The sequence below is a fragment of the Triturus cristatus genome, chromosome 11, assembly GCF_964204655.1.
Source record: "Triturus cristatus chromosome 11, aTriCri1.1, whole genome shotgun sequence".
Classification (NCBI taxonomy): domain Eukaryota; kingdom Metazoa; phylum Chordata; class Amphibia; order Caudata; family Salamandridae; genus Triturus; species Triturus cristatus.
Genome location: NC_140594.1, coordinates 1,141,155,991 through 1,141,172,064, shown reverse-complemented (window position 1 = coordinate 1,141,172,064; position 16,074 = coordinate 1,141,155,991). Strand labels below are relative to the sequence as shown.

Here is a 16,074-nt window from a genome sequence, read left to right as displayed (position 1 = left end):
CACTTGTTCTCTCACCTGAATGCAGCGCCACCTTGTAGCCATCGGATGTAACTGCAGCTCACAAAATGTTATATCAGAGAGCAAGTTGAGAGGACTCCAAGAGGCAGATGTCCATGGAAAGAGCCTCTCACGACAGCAGGAAGGTTGGATATTTCAAGATGGCAACATTTCCTGTCCAATGTCCTCACGTCCCGAACGCTCCCAAACGCTCAAAAGCATCACACCGGGCAAGCCCTCACCGGGTAGATCTCTGGCTCCCAGTTAAAATCAAATCCTGAGCATGCTAGCGCTACGATCAAAGAGAGAGGAGAGGGTTAGAGAGCTGCTATCTTGGTAAAGGCCTGAAACTGCTAGTTCCCAAGAGGGTCTGCACTTTCAGTTATGACTGACTGTGAGACGAGAAGATGAAGATTTTCTGCACCCAGCATACATTGCAGCATGCTTAGGCAAATGAGGAGCGAGACCCACCAATCCCTCGCCACTTCGTTGAAAGCTCCTCCTCTGCATAAAGAGAACACTTTTACAAGGGAGCAGAGTGGCGCAGCGGAAGCGTGCTGGGCCCATAACCCAGAGGTCGATGGATCGAAACCATCCTCTGCTATAATATTTCTTGTTTTTTCTTCTGAGGACCAATCTGTCATTTCCACGCTACCAGCAAGGAAAAGCGCAGGCTTGTGCTAGCTATGTGAGAAAAGACTTCTCAACTATCTGTCTCTGCTGAAATACAAGAGAGTGATCGCCAAAGGATCAACCCCATACTTTGAAAGTAAAGATACCCAATTATAAGCATAAATGACTGGTGGGACCGTCACACGTTTTTCTGGGCATGCTTTGAATGTCATTCTTGCCTTTTCGTTCTGCTCTTATCATTCTCCTGGGCATTTCATGGAAGGCACTCTCTTTCTCTTCGCTGCTTTGCTTCCAATGCTGCCTAAATATGTTCATTTCCACTATTTGTACTACTGCTTTCCATTTCTTCTCTTCTGCACAGATTTGGCCTTGGTTTCAATCCCCAGTTCCTTACCCTCTACAAGAAACTTTCTACTGCTTTTCATGTTGGTATCTAAACCAAATGCACCATTGAAACTGGTGCAAGATAGTCATTGAACTCGGGGTTGTAATCTTTAGAACCGAGAGCAACCACATCATAGGGCGTTGGTGGTATAGTGGTGAGCATAGCTGCTTCCCAAGCAGTTGACCCGGGTTCGATTCCCGGCCAATGCAGTGCAAATTTTTATATGTTCTCCAAGCAGGATTTGTTTTAATGCAACATGTCACAAAACGGAAATATCATGAACAGATTAATCAGACGTTAAATAAAAAAAAAAATGAAATACTTAGGCAGGCATCTCGATCGCCCCATCTGCTACATTCATTGTCCTATTAGATGCTATTTTCCAAAAAGCAGAGTCACCACTCACATGTGCTGGTAATAAATATGTTGCGGGCGGTAGACAATGAAAGGGCTGAACCCCGACCAGACATTCTAACTCTAGCATCTCTATATTAAAAAGCATTTCTAGGCAATATCTAGCATGTGAATAAAAGTAGGCAAGATCCACCGATGAATCTTGCAAAAGTCCCCAACGATTTTGTGCACACTTGTTCTCTCACCTGAATGCAGCGCCATCTTGTAGCCATCAGATGTAACTGCACCTCACAAAATGTTATATCAGAGAGCAAGTTGAGAGGACTCCAAGAGGCAGATGTCCATGGAAAGAGCCTCTCACGACAGCAGGAAGGTTGGATATTTCAAGATGGCAACATTTCCTGTCCAACGTCCTCACGTCCCGAACGCTCCCAAACGCTCAAAAGCCTCGCCCTCACCGGGTAGATCTCTGGCTCCCAGTTAAAATCAAATCCTGAGCATGCTAGCGCTACGATCAAAGAGAGAGGAGAGGGTTAGAGAGCTGCTATCTTGGTAAAGGCCTGAAACTGCTAGTTCCCAAGAGGGTCTGCACTTTCAGTTATGACTGACTGTGAGACGAGAAGATGAAGATTTTCTGCACCCAGCATACATTGCAGCATGCTTAGGCAAATGAGGAGCGAGACCCACCAATCCCTCGCCACTTCGCTGAAAGCTCCTCCTCTGCATAAAGAGAACACTTTTACAAGGGAGCAGAGTGGCGCAGCGGAAGCGTGCTGGGCCCATAACCCAGAGATCGATGGATCGAAACCATCCTCTGCTATTATATTTCTTGTTTTTTCTTCTGAGGACCAATCTGTCATTTCCACGCTACCAGCAAGGAAAAGCGCAGGCTTGTGCTAGCTATGTGAGAAAAGACTTCTCAACTATCTGTCTCTGCTGAAATACAAGAGAGTGATCGCCAAAGGATCAACCCCATACTTTGAAAGTAAAGATACCCAATTATAAGCATAAATGACTGGTGGGACCGTCACACGTTTTTCTGGGCATGCTTTGAATGTCATTCTTGCCTTTTCGTTCTACTCTTATCATTCTCCTGGGCATTTCATGGAAGGCACTCTCTTTCTCTTCGCTGCTTTGCTTCCAATGCTGCCTAAATATGTTCATTTCCACTATGTGTACTACTGCTTTCCATTTCTTCTCTTCTGCACAGATTTGGCCTTGGTTTCAATCCCCAGTTCCTTACCCTCTACAAGAAACTTTCTACTGCTTTTCATGTTGGTATCTAAACCAAATGCACCATTGAAACTGGTGCAAGATAGTCATTGAACTCGGGGTTGTAATCTTTAGAACCGAGAGCACCCACATCATAGGGCGTTGGTGGTATAGTGGTGAGCATAGCTGCTTCCCAAGCAGTTGACCCGGGTTCGATTCCCGGCCAATGCAGTGCAAATTTTTATATGTTCTCCAAGCAGGATTTGTTTTAATGCAACATGTCACAAAACGGAAATATCATGAACAGATTAATCAGACGTTAAATTAAAAAAAAAATGAAATACTTAGGCAGGCATCTCGATCGCCCCATCTGCGACATTCATTGTCCTATTAGATGCTATTTTCCAAAAAGCAGAGTCACCACTCACATGTGCTGGTAATAAATATGTTGCGGGCGGTAGACAATGAAAGGGCTGAACCCCGACCAGACATTCTAACTCTAGCATCTCTATATTAAAAAGCATTTCTAGGCAATATCTAGCATGTGAATAAAAGTAGGCAAGATCCACCGATGAATCTTGCAAAAGTCCCCAACGATTTTGTGCACACTTGTTCTCTCACCTGAATGCAGCGCCACCTTGTAGCCATCGGATGTAACTGCAGCTCACAAAATGTTATATCAGAGAGCAAGTTGAGAGGACTCCAAGAGGCAGATGTCCATGGAAAGAGCCTCTCACGACAGCAGGAAGGTTGGATATTTCAAGATGGCAACATTTCCTGTCCAACGTCCTCACGTCCCGAACGCTCCCAAACGCTCAAAAGCCTCACACCGGGCAAGCCCTCATCGGGTAGATCTCTGGCTCCCAGTTAAAATCAAATCCTGAGCATGCTAGCGCTAGGATCAAAGAGAGAGGAGAGGGTTAGAGAGCTGCTATCTTGGTAAAGGCCTGAAACTGCTAGTTCCCAAGAGGGTCTGCACTTTCAGTTATGACTGACTGTGAGACGAGAAGATGAAGATTTTCTGCACCCAGCATACATTGCAGCATGCTTAGGCAAATGAGGAGCGAGACCCACCAATCCCTCGCCACTTCGCTGAAAGCTCCTCCTCTGCATAAAGAGAACACTTTTACAAGGGAGCAGAGTGGCGCAGCGGAAGCGTGCTGGGCCCATAACCCAGAGGTCGATGGATCGAAACCATCCTCTGCTATTATATTTCTTGTTTTTTCTTCTGAGGACCAATCTGTCATTTCCACGCTACCAGCAAGGAAAAGCGCAGGCTTGTGCTAGCTATGTGAGAAAAGACTTCTCAACTATCTGTCTCTGCTGAAATACAAGAGAGTGATCGCCAAAGGATCAACCCCATACTTTGAAAGTAAAGATACCCAATTATAAGCATAAATGACTGGTGGGACCGTCACACGTTTTTCTGGGCATGCTTTGAATGTCATTCTTGCCTTTTCGTTCTGCTCTTATCATTCTCCTGGGCATTTCATGGAAGGCACTCTCTTTCTCTTCGCTGCTTTGCTTCCAATGCTGCCTAAATATGTTCATTTCCACTATTTGTACTACTGCTTTCCATTTCTTCTCTTCTGCACAGATTTGGCCTTGGTTTCAATCCCCAGTTCCTTACCCTCTACAAGAAACTTTCTACTGCTTTTCATGTTGGTATCTAAACCAAATGCACCATTGAAACTGGTGCAAGATAGTCATTGAACTCGGGGTTGTAATCTTTAGAACCGAGAGCACCCACATCATAGGGCGTTGGTGGTATAGTGGTGAGCATAGCTGCTTCCCAAGCAGTTGACCCGGGTTCGATTCCCAGCCAATGCAGTGCAAATTTTTATATGTTCTCCAAGCAGGATTTGTTTTAATGCAACATGTCACAAAACGGAAATATCATGAACAGATTAATCAGACGTTAAATTAAAAAAAAAATGAAATACTTAGGCAGGCATCTCGATCGCCCCATCTGCGACATTCATTGTCCTATTAGATGCTATTTTCCAAAAAGCAGAGTCACCACTCACATGTGCTGGTAATAAATATGTTGCGGGCGGTAGACAATGAAAGGGCTGAACCCCGACCAGACATTCTAACTCTAGCATCTCTATATTAAAAAGCATTTCTAGGCAATATCTAGCATGTGAATAAAAGTAGGCAAGATCCACCGATGAATCTGGCAAAAGTCCCCAACGATTTTGTGCACACTTGTTCTCTCACCTGAATGCAGCGCCACCTTGTAGCCATCGGATGTAACTGCAGCTCACAAAATGTTATATCAGAGAGCAAGTTGAGAGGACTCCAAGAGGCAGATGTCCATGGAAAGAGCCTCTCATGACAGCAGGAAGGTTGGATATTTCAAGATGGCAACATTTCCTATCCAACGTCCTCACGTCCCGAACGCTCCCAAACGCTCAAAAGCCTCGCCCTCACCGGGTAGATCTCTGGCTCCCAGTTAAAATCAAATCCTGAGCATGCTAGCGCTAGGATCAAAGAGAGAGGAGAGGGTTAGAGAGCTGCTATCTTGGTAAAGGCCTGAAACTGCTAGTTCCCAAGAGGGTCTGCACTTTCAGTTATGACTGACTGTGAGACGAGAAGATGAAGATTTTCTGCACCCAGCATACATTGCAGCATGCTTAGGCAAATGAGGAGCGAGACCCACCAATCCCTCGCCACTTCGCTGAAAGCTCCTCCTCTGCATAAAGAGAACACTTTTATAAGGGAGCAGAGTGGCGCAGCGGAAGCGTGCTGGGCCCATAACCCAGAGGTCGATGGATCGAAACCATCCTCTGCTATAATATTTCTTGTTTTTTCTTCTGAGAACCAATCTGTCATTTCCACGCTACCAGCAAGGAAAAGCGCAGGCTTGTGCTAGCTATGTGAGAAAAGACTTCTCAACTATCTGTCTCTGCTGAAACACAACAGAGTGATCGCCAAAGGATCAACCCCATACTTTGAAAGTAAAGATACCCAATTATAAGCATAAATGACTGGTGGGACCGTCACACGTTTTTCTGGGCATGCTTTGAATGTCATTCTTGCCTTTTCGTTCTGCTCTTATCATTCTCCTGGGCATTTCATGGAAGGCACTCTCTTTCTCTTCGCTGCTTTGCTTCCAATGCTGCCTAAATATGTTCATTTCCACTATTTGTACTACTGCTTTCCATTTCTTCTCTTCTGCACAGATTTGGCCTTGGTTTCAATCCCCAGTTCCTTACCCTCTACAAGAAACTTTCTACTGCTTTTCATGTTGGTATCTAAACCAAATGCACCATTGAAACTGGTGCAAGATAGTCATTGAACTCGGGGTTGTAATCTTTAGAACCGAGAGCACCCACATCATAGGGCGTTGGTGGTATAGTGGTGAGCATAGCTGCTTCCCAAGCAGTTGACCCGGGTTCGATTCCCGGCCAATGCAGTGCAAATTTTTATATGTTCTCCAAGCAGGATTTGTTTTAATGCAACATGTCACAAAACGGAAATATCATGAACAGATTAATCAGACGTTAAATTAAAAAAAAAATGAAATACTTAGGCAGGCATCTCGATCGCCCCATCTGCTACATTCATTGTCCTATTAGATGCTATTTTCCAAAAAGCAGAGTCACCACTCACATGTGCTGGTAATAAATATGTTGCGGGCGGTAGACAATGAAAGGGCTGAACCCCGACCAGACATTCTAACTCTAGCATCTCTATATTAAAAAGCATTTCTAGGCAATATCTAGCATGTGAATAAAAGTAGGCAAGATCCACCGATGAATCTTGCAAAAGTCCCCAACGATTTTCTGCACACTTGTTCTCTCACCTGAATGCAGCGCCACCTTGTAGCCATCGGATGTAACTGCAGCTCACAAAATGTTATATCAGAGAGCAAGTTGAGAGGACTCCAAGAGGCAGATGTCCATGGAAAGAGCCTCTCACGACAGCAGGAAGGTTGGATATTTCAAGATGGCAACATTTCCTGTCCAACGTCCTCACGTCCCGAACGCTCCCAAACGCTCAAAAGCCTCGCCCTCACCGGGTAGATCTCTGGCTCCCAGTTAAAATCAAATCCTGAGCATGCTAGCGCTAGGATCAAAGAGAGAGGAGAGGGTTAGAGAGCTGCTATCTTGGTAAAGGCCTGAAACTGCTAGTTCCCAAGAGGGTCTGCACTTTCAGTTATGACTGACTGTGAGACGAGAAGATGAAGATTTTCTGCACCCAGCATACATTGCAGCATGCTTAGGCAAATGAGGAGCGAGACCCACCAATCCCTCGCCACTTCGCTGAAAGCTCCTCCTCTGCATAAAGAGAACACTTTTACAAGGGAGCAGAGTGGCGCAGCGGAAGCGTGCTGGGCCCATAACCCAGAGGTCGATGGACCGAAACCATCCTCTGCTATTATATTTCTTGTTTTTTCTTCTGAGGACCAATCTGTCATTTCCACGCTACCAGCAAGGAAAAGCGCAGGCTTGTGCTAGCTATGTGAGAAAAGACTTCTCAACTATATGTCTCTGCTGAAATACAAGAGAGTGATCGCCAAAGGATCAACCCCATACTTTGAAAGTAAAGATACCCAATTATAAGCATAAATGACTGGTGGGACCGTCACACGTTTTTCTGGGCATGCTTTGAATGTCATTCTTGCCTTTTCGTTCTGCTCTTATCATTCTCCTGGGCATTTCATGGAAGGCACTCTCTTTCTCTTCGCTGCTTTGCTTCCAATGCTGCCTAAATATGTTCATTTCCACTATTTGTACTACTGCTTTCCATTTCTTCTCTTCTGCACAGATTTGGCCTTGGTTTCAATCCCCAGTTCCTTACCCTCTACAAGAAACTTTCTACTGCTTTTCATGTTGGTATCTAAACCAAATGCACCATTGAAACTGGTGCAAGATAGTCATTGAACTCGGGGTTGTAATCTTTAGAACCGAGAGCACCCACATCATAGGGCGTTGGTGGTATAGTGGTGAGCATAGCTGCTTCCCAAGCAGTTGACCCGGGTTCGATTCCCAGCCAATGCAGTGCAAATTTTTATATGTTCTCCAAGCAGGATTTGTTTTAATGCAACATGTCACAAAACGGAAATATCATGAACAGATTAATCAGACGTTAAATTAAAAAAAAAATGAAATACTTAGGCAGGCATCTCGATCGCCCCATCTGCGACATTCATTGTCCTATTAGATGCTATTTTCCAAAAAGCAGAGTCACCACTCACATGTGCTGGTAATAAATATGTTGCGGGCGGTAGACAATGAAAGGGCTGAACCCCGACCAGACATTCTAACTCTAGCATCTCTATATTAAAAAGCATTTTTAGGCAATATCTAGCATGTGAATAAAAGTAGGCAAGATCCACCGATGAATCTGGCAAAAGTCCCCAACGATTTTGTGCACACTTGTTCTCTCACCTGAATGCAGCGCCACCTTGTAGCCATCGGATGTAACTGCAGCTCACAGAATGTTATATCAGAGAGCAAGTTGAGAGGACTCCAAGAGGCAGATGTCCATGGAAAGAGCCTCTCACGACAGCAGGAAGGTTGGATATTTCAAGATGGCAACATTTCCTGTCCAATGTCCTCACGTCCCGAACGCTCCCAAACGCTCAAAAGCCTCACACCGGGCAAGCCCTCACCGGGTAGATCTCTGGCTCCCAGTTAAAATCAAATCCTGAGCATGCTAGCGCTAGGATCAAAGAGAGAGGAGAGGGTTAGAGAGCTGCTATCTTGGTAAAGGCCTGAAACTGCTAGTTCCCAAGAGGGTCTGCACTTTCAGTTATGACTGACTGTGAGACGAGAAGATGAAGATTTTCTGCACCCAGCATACATTGCAGCATGCTTAGGCAAATGAGGAGCGAGACCCACCAATCCCTCGCCACTTCGCTGAAAGCTCCTCCTCTGCATAAAGAGAACACTTTTACAAGGGAACAGAGTGGCGCAGCGGAAGCGTGCTGGGCCCATAACCCAGAGGTCGATGGATCGAAACCATCCTCTGCTATAATATTTCTTGTTTTTTCTTCTGAGGACCAATCTGTCATTTCCACGCTACCAGCAAGGAAAAGCGCAGGCTTGTGCTAGCTATGTGAGAAAGGACTTCTCAACTATCTGTCTCTGCTGAAATACAAGAGAGTGATCGCCAAAGGATCAACCCCATACTTTGAAAGTAAAGATACCCAATTATAAGCATAAATGACTGGTGGGACCGTCACACGTTTTTCTGGGCATGCTTTGAATGTCATTCTTGCCTTTTCGTTCTGCTCTTATCATTCTCCTGGGCATTTCATGGAAGGCACTCTCTTTCTCTTCGCTGCTTTGCTTCCAATGCTGCCTAAATATGTTCATTTCCACTATTTGTACTACTGCTTTCCATTTCTACTCTTCTGCACAGATTTGGCCTTGGTTTCAATCCCCAGTTCCTTACCCTCTACAAGAAACTTTCTACTGCTTTTCATGTTGGTATCTAAACCAAATGCACCATTGAAACTGGTGCAAGATAGTCATTGAACTCGGGGTTGTAATCTTTAGAACCGAGAGCAACCACATCATAGGGCGATGGTGGTATAGTGGTGAGCATAGCTGCTTCCCAAGCAGTTGACCCGGGTTCGATTCCCGGCCAATGCAGTGCAAATTTTTATATGTTCTCCAAGCAGGATTTGTTTTAATGCAACATGTCACAAAACGGAAATATCATGAACAGATTAATCAGACGTTAAATTAAAAAAAAAATGAAATACTTAGGCAGGCATCTCGATCGCCCCATCTGCTACATTCATTGTCCTATTAGATGCTATTTTCCAAAAAGCAGAGACACCACTCACATGTGCTGGTAATAAATATGTTGCGGGCGGTAGACAATGAAAGGGCTGAACCCCGACTAGACATTCTAACTGTAGCATCTCTATATTAAAAAGCATTTCTAGGCAATATCTAGCATGTGAATAAAAGTAGGCAAGATCCACCGATGAATCTGGCAAAAGTCCCCAACGATTTTGTGCACACTTGTTCTCTCACCTGAATGCAGCGCCACCTTGTAGCCATCGGATGTAACTGCAGCTCACAAAATGTTATATCAGAGAGCAAGTTGAGAGGACTCCAAGAGGCAGATGTCCATGGAAAGAGCCTCTCATGCCAGCAGGAAGGTTGGATATTTCAAGATGGCAACATTTCCTATCCAACGTCCTCACGTCCCGAACGCTCCCAAACGCTCAAAAGCCTCGCCCTCACCGGGTAGATCTCTGGCTCCCAGTTAAAATCAAATCCTGAGCATGCTAGCGCTAGGATCAAAGAGAGAGGAGAGGGTTAGAGAGCTGCTATCTTGGTAAAGGCCTGAAACTGCTAGTTCCCAAGAGGGTCTGCACTTTCAGTTATGACTGACTGTGAGACGAGAAGATGAAGATTTTCTGCACCCAGCATACATTGCAGCATGCTTAGGCAAATGAGGAGCGAGACCCACCAATCCCTCGCCACTTCGCTGAAAGGTCCTCCTCTGCATAAAGAGAACACTTTTACAAGGGAGCAGAGTGGCGCAGCGGAAGCGTGCTGGGCCCATAACCCAGAGGTCGATGGATCGAAACCATCCTCTGCTATAATATTTCTTGTTTTTTCTTCTGAGAACCAATCTGTCATTTCCACGCTACCAGCAAGGAAAAGCGCAGGCTTGTGCTAGCTATGTGAGAAAAGACTTCTCAACTATCTGTCTCTGCTGAAACACAACAGAGTGATCGCCAAAGGATCAACCCCATACTTTGAAAGTAAAGATACCCAATTATAAGCATAAATGACTGGTGGGACCGTCACACGTTTTTCTGGGCATACTTTGAATGTCATTCTTGCCTTTTCGTTCTGCTCTTATCATTCTCCTGGGCATTTCATGGAAGGCACTCTCTTTCTCTTCGCTGCTTTGCTTCCAATGCTGCCTAAATATGTTCATTTCCACTATTTGTACTACTGCTTTCCATTTCTTCTCTTCTGCACAGATTTGGCCTTGGTTTCAATCCCCAGTTCCTTACCCTCTACAAGAAACTTTCTACTGCTTTTCATGTTGGTATCTAAACCAAATGCACCATTGAAACTGGTGCAAGAAAGTCATTGAACTCGGGGTTGTAATCTTTAGAACCGAGAGCACCCACATCATAGGGCGTTGGTGGTATAGTGGTGAGCATAGCTGCTTCCCAAGCAGTTGACCCGGGTTCAATTCCCGGCCAATGCAGTGCAAATTTTTATATGTTCTCCAAGCAGGATCTGTTTTAATGCAACATGTCACAAAACGGAAATATCATGAACAGATTAATCAGACGTTAAATTAAAAAAAAAATGAAATACTTAGGCAGGCATCTCGATCGCCCCATCTGCTACATTCATTGTCCTATTAGATGCTATTTTCCAAAAAGCAGAGTCACCACTCACATGTGCTGGTAATAAATATGTTGCGGGCGGTAGACAATGAAAGGGCTGAACCCCGACCAGACATTCTAACTCTAGCATCTCTATATTAAAAAGCATTTCTAGGCAATATCTAGCATGTGAATAAAAGTAGGCAAGATCCACCGATGAATCTGGCAAAAGTCCCCAACGATTTTGTGCACACTTGTTCTCTCACCTGAATGCAGCGCCACCTTGTAGCCATCGGATGTAACTGCAGCTCACAAAATGTTATATCAGAGAGCAAGTTGAGAGGACTCCAAGAGGCAGATGTCCATGGAAAGAGCCTCTCACGACAGCAGGAAGGTTGGATATTTCAAGATGGCAACATTTCCTGTCCAATGTCCTCACGTCCCGAACGCTCCCAAACGCTCAAAAGCCTCGCCCTCACCGGGTAGATCTCTGGCTCCCAGTTAAAATCAAATCCTGAGCATGCTAGCGCTAGGATCAAAGAGAGAGGAGAGGGTTAGAGAGCTGCTATCTTGGTAAAGGCCTGAAACTGCTAGTTCCCAAGAGGGTCTGCACTTTCAGTTATGACTGACTGTGAGACGAGAAGATGAAGATTTTCTGCACCCAGCATACATTGCAGCATGCTTAGGCAAATGAGGAGCGAGACCCACCAATCCCTCGCCACTTCGCTGAAAGCTCCTCCTCTGCATAAAGAGAACACTTTTACAAGGGAGCAGAGTGGCGCAGCGGAAGCGTGCTGGGCCCATAACCCAGAGGTCGATGGATCGAAACCATCCTCTGCTATAATATTTCTTGTTTTTTCTTCTGAGAACCAATCTGTCATTTCCACGCTACCAGCAAGGAAAAGCGCAGGCTTGTGCTAGCTATGTGAGAAAAGACTTCTCAACTATCTGTCTCTGCTGAAACACAACAGAGTGATCGCCAAAGGATCAACCCCATACTTTGAAAGTAAAGATACCCAATTATAAGCATAAATGACTGGTGGGACCGTCACACGTTTTTCTGGGCATGCTTTGAATGTCATTCTTGCCTTTTCGTTCTGCTCTTATCATTCTCCTGGGCATTTCATGGAAGGCACTCTCTTTCTCTTCGCTGCTTTGCTTCCAATGCTGCCTAAATATGTTCATTTCCACTATTTGTACTACTGCTTTCCATTTCTTCTCGTCTGCACAGATTTGGCCTTGGTTTCAATCCCCAGTTCCTTACCCTCTACAAGAAACTTTCTACTGCTTTTCATGTTGGTATCTAAACCAAATGCACCATTGAAACTGGTGCAAGAAAGTCATTGAACTCGGGGTTGTAATCTTTAGAACCGAGAGCACCCACATCATAGGGCGTTGGTGGTATAGTGGTGAGCATAGCTGCTTCCCAAGCAGTTGACCCGGGTTCGATTCCCGGCCAATGCAGTGCAAATTTTTATATGTTCTCCAAGCAGGATTTGTTTTAATGCAACATGTCACAAAACGGAAATATCATGAACAGATTAATCAGACGTTAAATTAAAAAAAAAATGAAATACTTAGGCAGGCATCTCGATCGCCCCATCTGCTACATTCATTGTCCTATTAGATGCTATTTTCCAAAAAGCAGAGTCACCACTCACATGTGCTGGTAATAAATATGTTGCGGGCGGTAGACAATGAAAGGGCTGAACCCCGACCAGACATTCTAACTCTAGCATCTCTATATTAAAAAGCATTTCTAGGCAATATCTAGCATGTGAATAAAAGTAGGCAAGATCCACCGATGAATCTGGCAAAAGTCCCCAACGATTTTGTGCACACTTGTTCTCTCACCTGAATGCAGCGCCACCTTGTAGCCATCGGATGTAACTGCAGCTCACAAAATGTTATATCAGAGAGCAAGTTGAGAGGACTCCAAGAGGCAGATGTCCATGGAAAGAGCCTCTCACGACAGCAGGAAGGTTGGATATTTCAAGATGGCAACATTTCCTGTCCAATGTCCTCACGTCCCGAACGCTCAAAAGCCTCACACCGGGCAAGCCCTCACCGGGTAGATCTCTGGCTCCCAGTTAAAATCAAATCCTGAGCATGCTAGCGCTACGATCAAAGAGAGAGGAGAGGGTTAGAGAGCTGCTATCTTGGTAAAGGCCTGAAACTGCTAGTTCCCAAGAGGGTCTGCACTTTCAGTTATGACTGACTGTGAGACGAGAAGATGAAGATTTTCTGCACCCAGCATACATTGCAGCATGCTTAGGCAAATGAGGAGCGAGACCCACCAATCCCTCGCCACTTCGCTGAAAGCTCCTCCTCTGCATAAAGAGAACACTTTTACAAGGGAGCAGAGTGGCGCAGCGGAAGCGTGCTGGGCCCATAACCCAGAGAACGATGGATCGAAACCATCCTCTGCTATTATATTTCTTGTTTTTTCTTCTGAGGACCAATCTGTCATTTACACGCTACCAGCAAGGAAAAGCGCAGGCTTGTGCTAGCTATGTGAGAAAAGACTTCTCAACTATCTGTCTCTGCTGAAATACAAGAGAGTGATCGCCAAAGGATCAACCCCATACTTTGAAAGTAAAGATACCCAATTATAAGCATAAATGACTGGTGGGACCGTCACACGTTTTTCTGGGCATGCTTTGAATGTCATTCTTGCCTTTTCGTTCTGCTCTTATCATTCTCCTGGGCATTTCATGGAAGGCACTCTCTTTCTCTTCGCTGCTTTGCTTCCAATGCTGCCTAAATATGTTCATTTCCTCTATTTGTACTACTGCTTTCCATTTCTTCTCTTCTGCACAGATTTGGCCTTGGTTTCAATCCCCAGTTCCTTACCCTCTACAAGAAACTTTCTACTGCTTTTCATGTTGGTATCTAAACCAAATGCACCATTGAAACTGGTGCAAGATAGTCATTGAACTCGGGGTTGTAATCTTTAGAACCGAGAGCACCCACATCATAGGGCGTTGGTGGTATAGTGGTGAGCATAGCTGCTTCCCAAGCAGTTGACCCGGGTTCGATTCCCGGCCAATGCAGTGCAAATTTTTATATGTTCTCCAAGCAGGATTTGTTTTAATGCAACATGTCACAAAACGGAAATATCATGAACAGATTAATCAGACGTTAAATTAAAAAAAAAATGAAATACTTAGGCAGGCATCTCGATCGCCCCATCTGCGACATTCATTGTCCTATTAGATGCTATTTTCCAAAAAGCAGAGTCACCACTCACATGTGCTGGTAATAAATATGTTGCGGGCGGTAGACAATGAAAGGGCTGAACCCCGACCAGACATTCTAACTCTAGCATCTCTATATTAAAAAGCATTTCTAGGCAATATCTAGCATGTGAATAAAAGTAGGCAAGATCCACCGATGAATCTTGCAAAAGTCCCCAACGATTTTGTGCACAATTGTTCTCTCACCTGAATGCAGCGCCACCTTGTAGCCATCGGATGTAACTGCAGCTCACAAAATGTTATATCAGAGAGCAAGTTGAGAGGACTCCAAGAGGCAGATGTCCATGGAAAGAGCCTCTCACGACAGCAGGAAGGTTGGATATTTCAAGATGGCAACATTTCCTGTCCAACGTCCTCACGTCCCGAACGCTCCCAAACGCTCAAAAGCCTCACACCGGGCAAGCCCTCACCGGGTAGATCTCTGGCTCCCAGTTAAAATCAAATCCTGAGCATGCTAGCGCTAGGATCAAAGAGAGAGGAGAGGGTTAGAGAGCTGCTATCTTGGTAAAGGCCTGAAACTGCTAGTTCCCAAGAGGGTCTGCACTTTCAGTTATGACTGACTGTGAGACGAGAAGATGAAGATTTTCTGCACCCAGCATACATTGCAGCATGCTTAGGCAAATGAGGAGCGAGACCCACCAATCCCTCGCCACTTCGCTGAAAGCTCCTCCTCTGCATAAAGAGAACACTTTTACAAGGGAGCAGAGTGGCGCAGCGGAAGCGTGCTGGGCCCATAACCCAGAGGTCGATGGATCGAAACCATCCTCTGCTATTATATTTCTTGTTTTTTCTTCTGAGGACCAATCTGTCATTTCCACGCTACCAGCAAGGAAAAGCGCAGGCTTGTGCTAGCTATGTGAGAAAAGACTTCTCAACTATCTGTCTCTGCTGAAATACAAGAGAGTGATCGCCAAAGGATCAACCCCATACTTTGAAAGTAAAGATACCCAATTATAAGCATAAATGACTGGTGGGACCGTCACACGTTTTTCTGGGCATGCTTTGAATGTCATTCTTGCCTTTTCGTTCTGCTCTTATCATTCTCCTGGGCATTTCATGGAAGGCACTCTCTTTCTCTTCGCTGCTTTGCTTCCAATGCTGCCTAAATATGTTCATTTCCACTATTTGTACTACTGCTTTCCATTTCTTCTCTTCTGCACAGATTTGGCCTTGGTTTCAATCCCCAGTTCCTTACCCTCTACAAGAAACTTTCTACTGCTTTTCATGTTGGTATCTAAACCAAATGCACCATTGAAACTGGTGCAAGATAGTCATTGAACTCGGGGTTGTAATCTTTAGAACCGAGAGCACCCACATCATAGGGCGTTGGTGGTATAGTGGTGAGCATAGCTGCTTCCCAAGCAGTTGACCCGGGTTCGATTCCCAGCCAATGCAGTGCAAATTTTTATATGTTCTCCAAGCAGGATTTGTTTTAATGCAACATGTCACAAAACGGAAATATCATGAACAGATTAATCAGACGTTAAATTAAAAAAAAAATGAAATACTTAGGCAGGCATCTCGATCGCCCCATCTGCGACATTCATTGTCCTATTAGATGCTATTTTCCAAAAAGCAGAGTCACCACTCACATGTGCTGGTAATAAATATGTTGCGGGCGTTAGACAATGAAAGGGCTGAACCCCGACCAGACATTCTAACTCTAGCATCTCTATATTAAAAAGCATTTCTAGGCAATATCTAGCATGTGAATAAAAGTAGGCAAGATCCACCGATGAATCTGGCAAAAGTCCCCAACGATTTTGTGCACACTTGTTCTCTCACCTGAATGCAGCGCCACCTTGTAGCCATCGGATGTAACTGCAGCTCACAAAATGTTATATCAGAGAGCAAGTTGAGAGGACTCCAAGAGGCAGATGTCCATGGAAAGAGCCTCTCACGACAGCAGGAAGGTTGGA

The 16,074-nt window shown here is 44.9% G+C and overlaps 6 non-coding genes across 6 annotated transcripts; all 6 read left to right on the top strand.

Annotated features, from left to right (window-relative positions):
- The first annotated feature begins 1,152 nt into the window (after nucleotides 1-1,152).
- On the top strand, nucleotides 1,153-1,224 carry TRNAG-CCC (transfer RNA glycine (anticodon CCC)). The gene has a single exon. It is a non-coding gene; the product is annotated as a tRNA-Gly (tRNA).
- A 1,516-nt stretch (nucleotides 1,225-2,740) lies between these two features.
- Nucleotides 2,741-2,812, top strand: TRNAG-CCC (transfer RNA glycine (anticodon CCC)). Its single transcript has one exon. It is a non-coding gene; the product is annotated as a tRNA-Gly (tRNA).
- A 3,115-nt stretch (nucleotides 2,813-5,927) lies between these two features.
- On the top strand, nucleotides 5,928-5,999 carry TRNAG-CCC (transfer RNA glycine (anticodon CCC)). The gene has a single exon. It is a non-coding gene; the product is annotated as a tRNA-Gly (tRNA).
- A 4,703-nt stretch (nucleotides 6,000-10,702) lies between these two features.
- Nucleotides 10,703-10,774, top strand: TRNAG-CCC (transfer RNA glycine (anticodon CCC)). The gene has a single exon. It is a non-coding gene; the product is annotated as a tRNA-Gly (tRNA).
- A 1,516-nt stretch (nucleotides 10,775-12,290) lies between these two features.
- TRNAG-CCC (transfer RNA glycine (anticodon CCC)) lies at nucleotides 12,291-12,362 on the top strand. The gene has a single exon. It is a non-coding gene; the product is annotated as a tRNA-Gly (tRNA).
- A 1,517-nt stretch (nucleotides 12,363-13,879) lies between these two features.
- On the top strand, nucleotides 13,880-13,951 carry TRNAG-CCC (transfer RNA glycine (anticodon CCC)). The gene has a single exon. It is a non-coding gene; the product is annotated as a tRNA-Gly (tRNA).
- The last annotated feature ends 2,123 nt before the right edge of the window (nucleotides 13,952-16,074 follow it).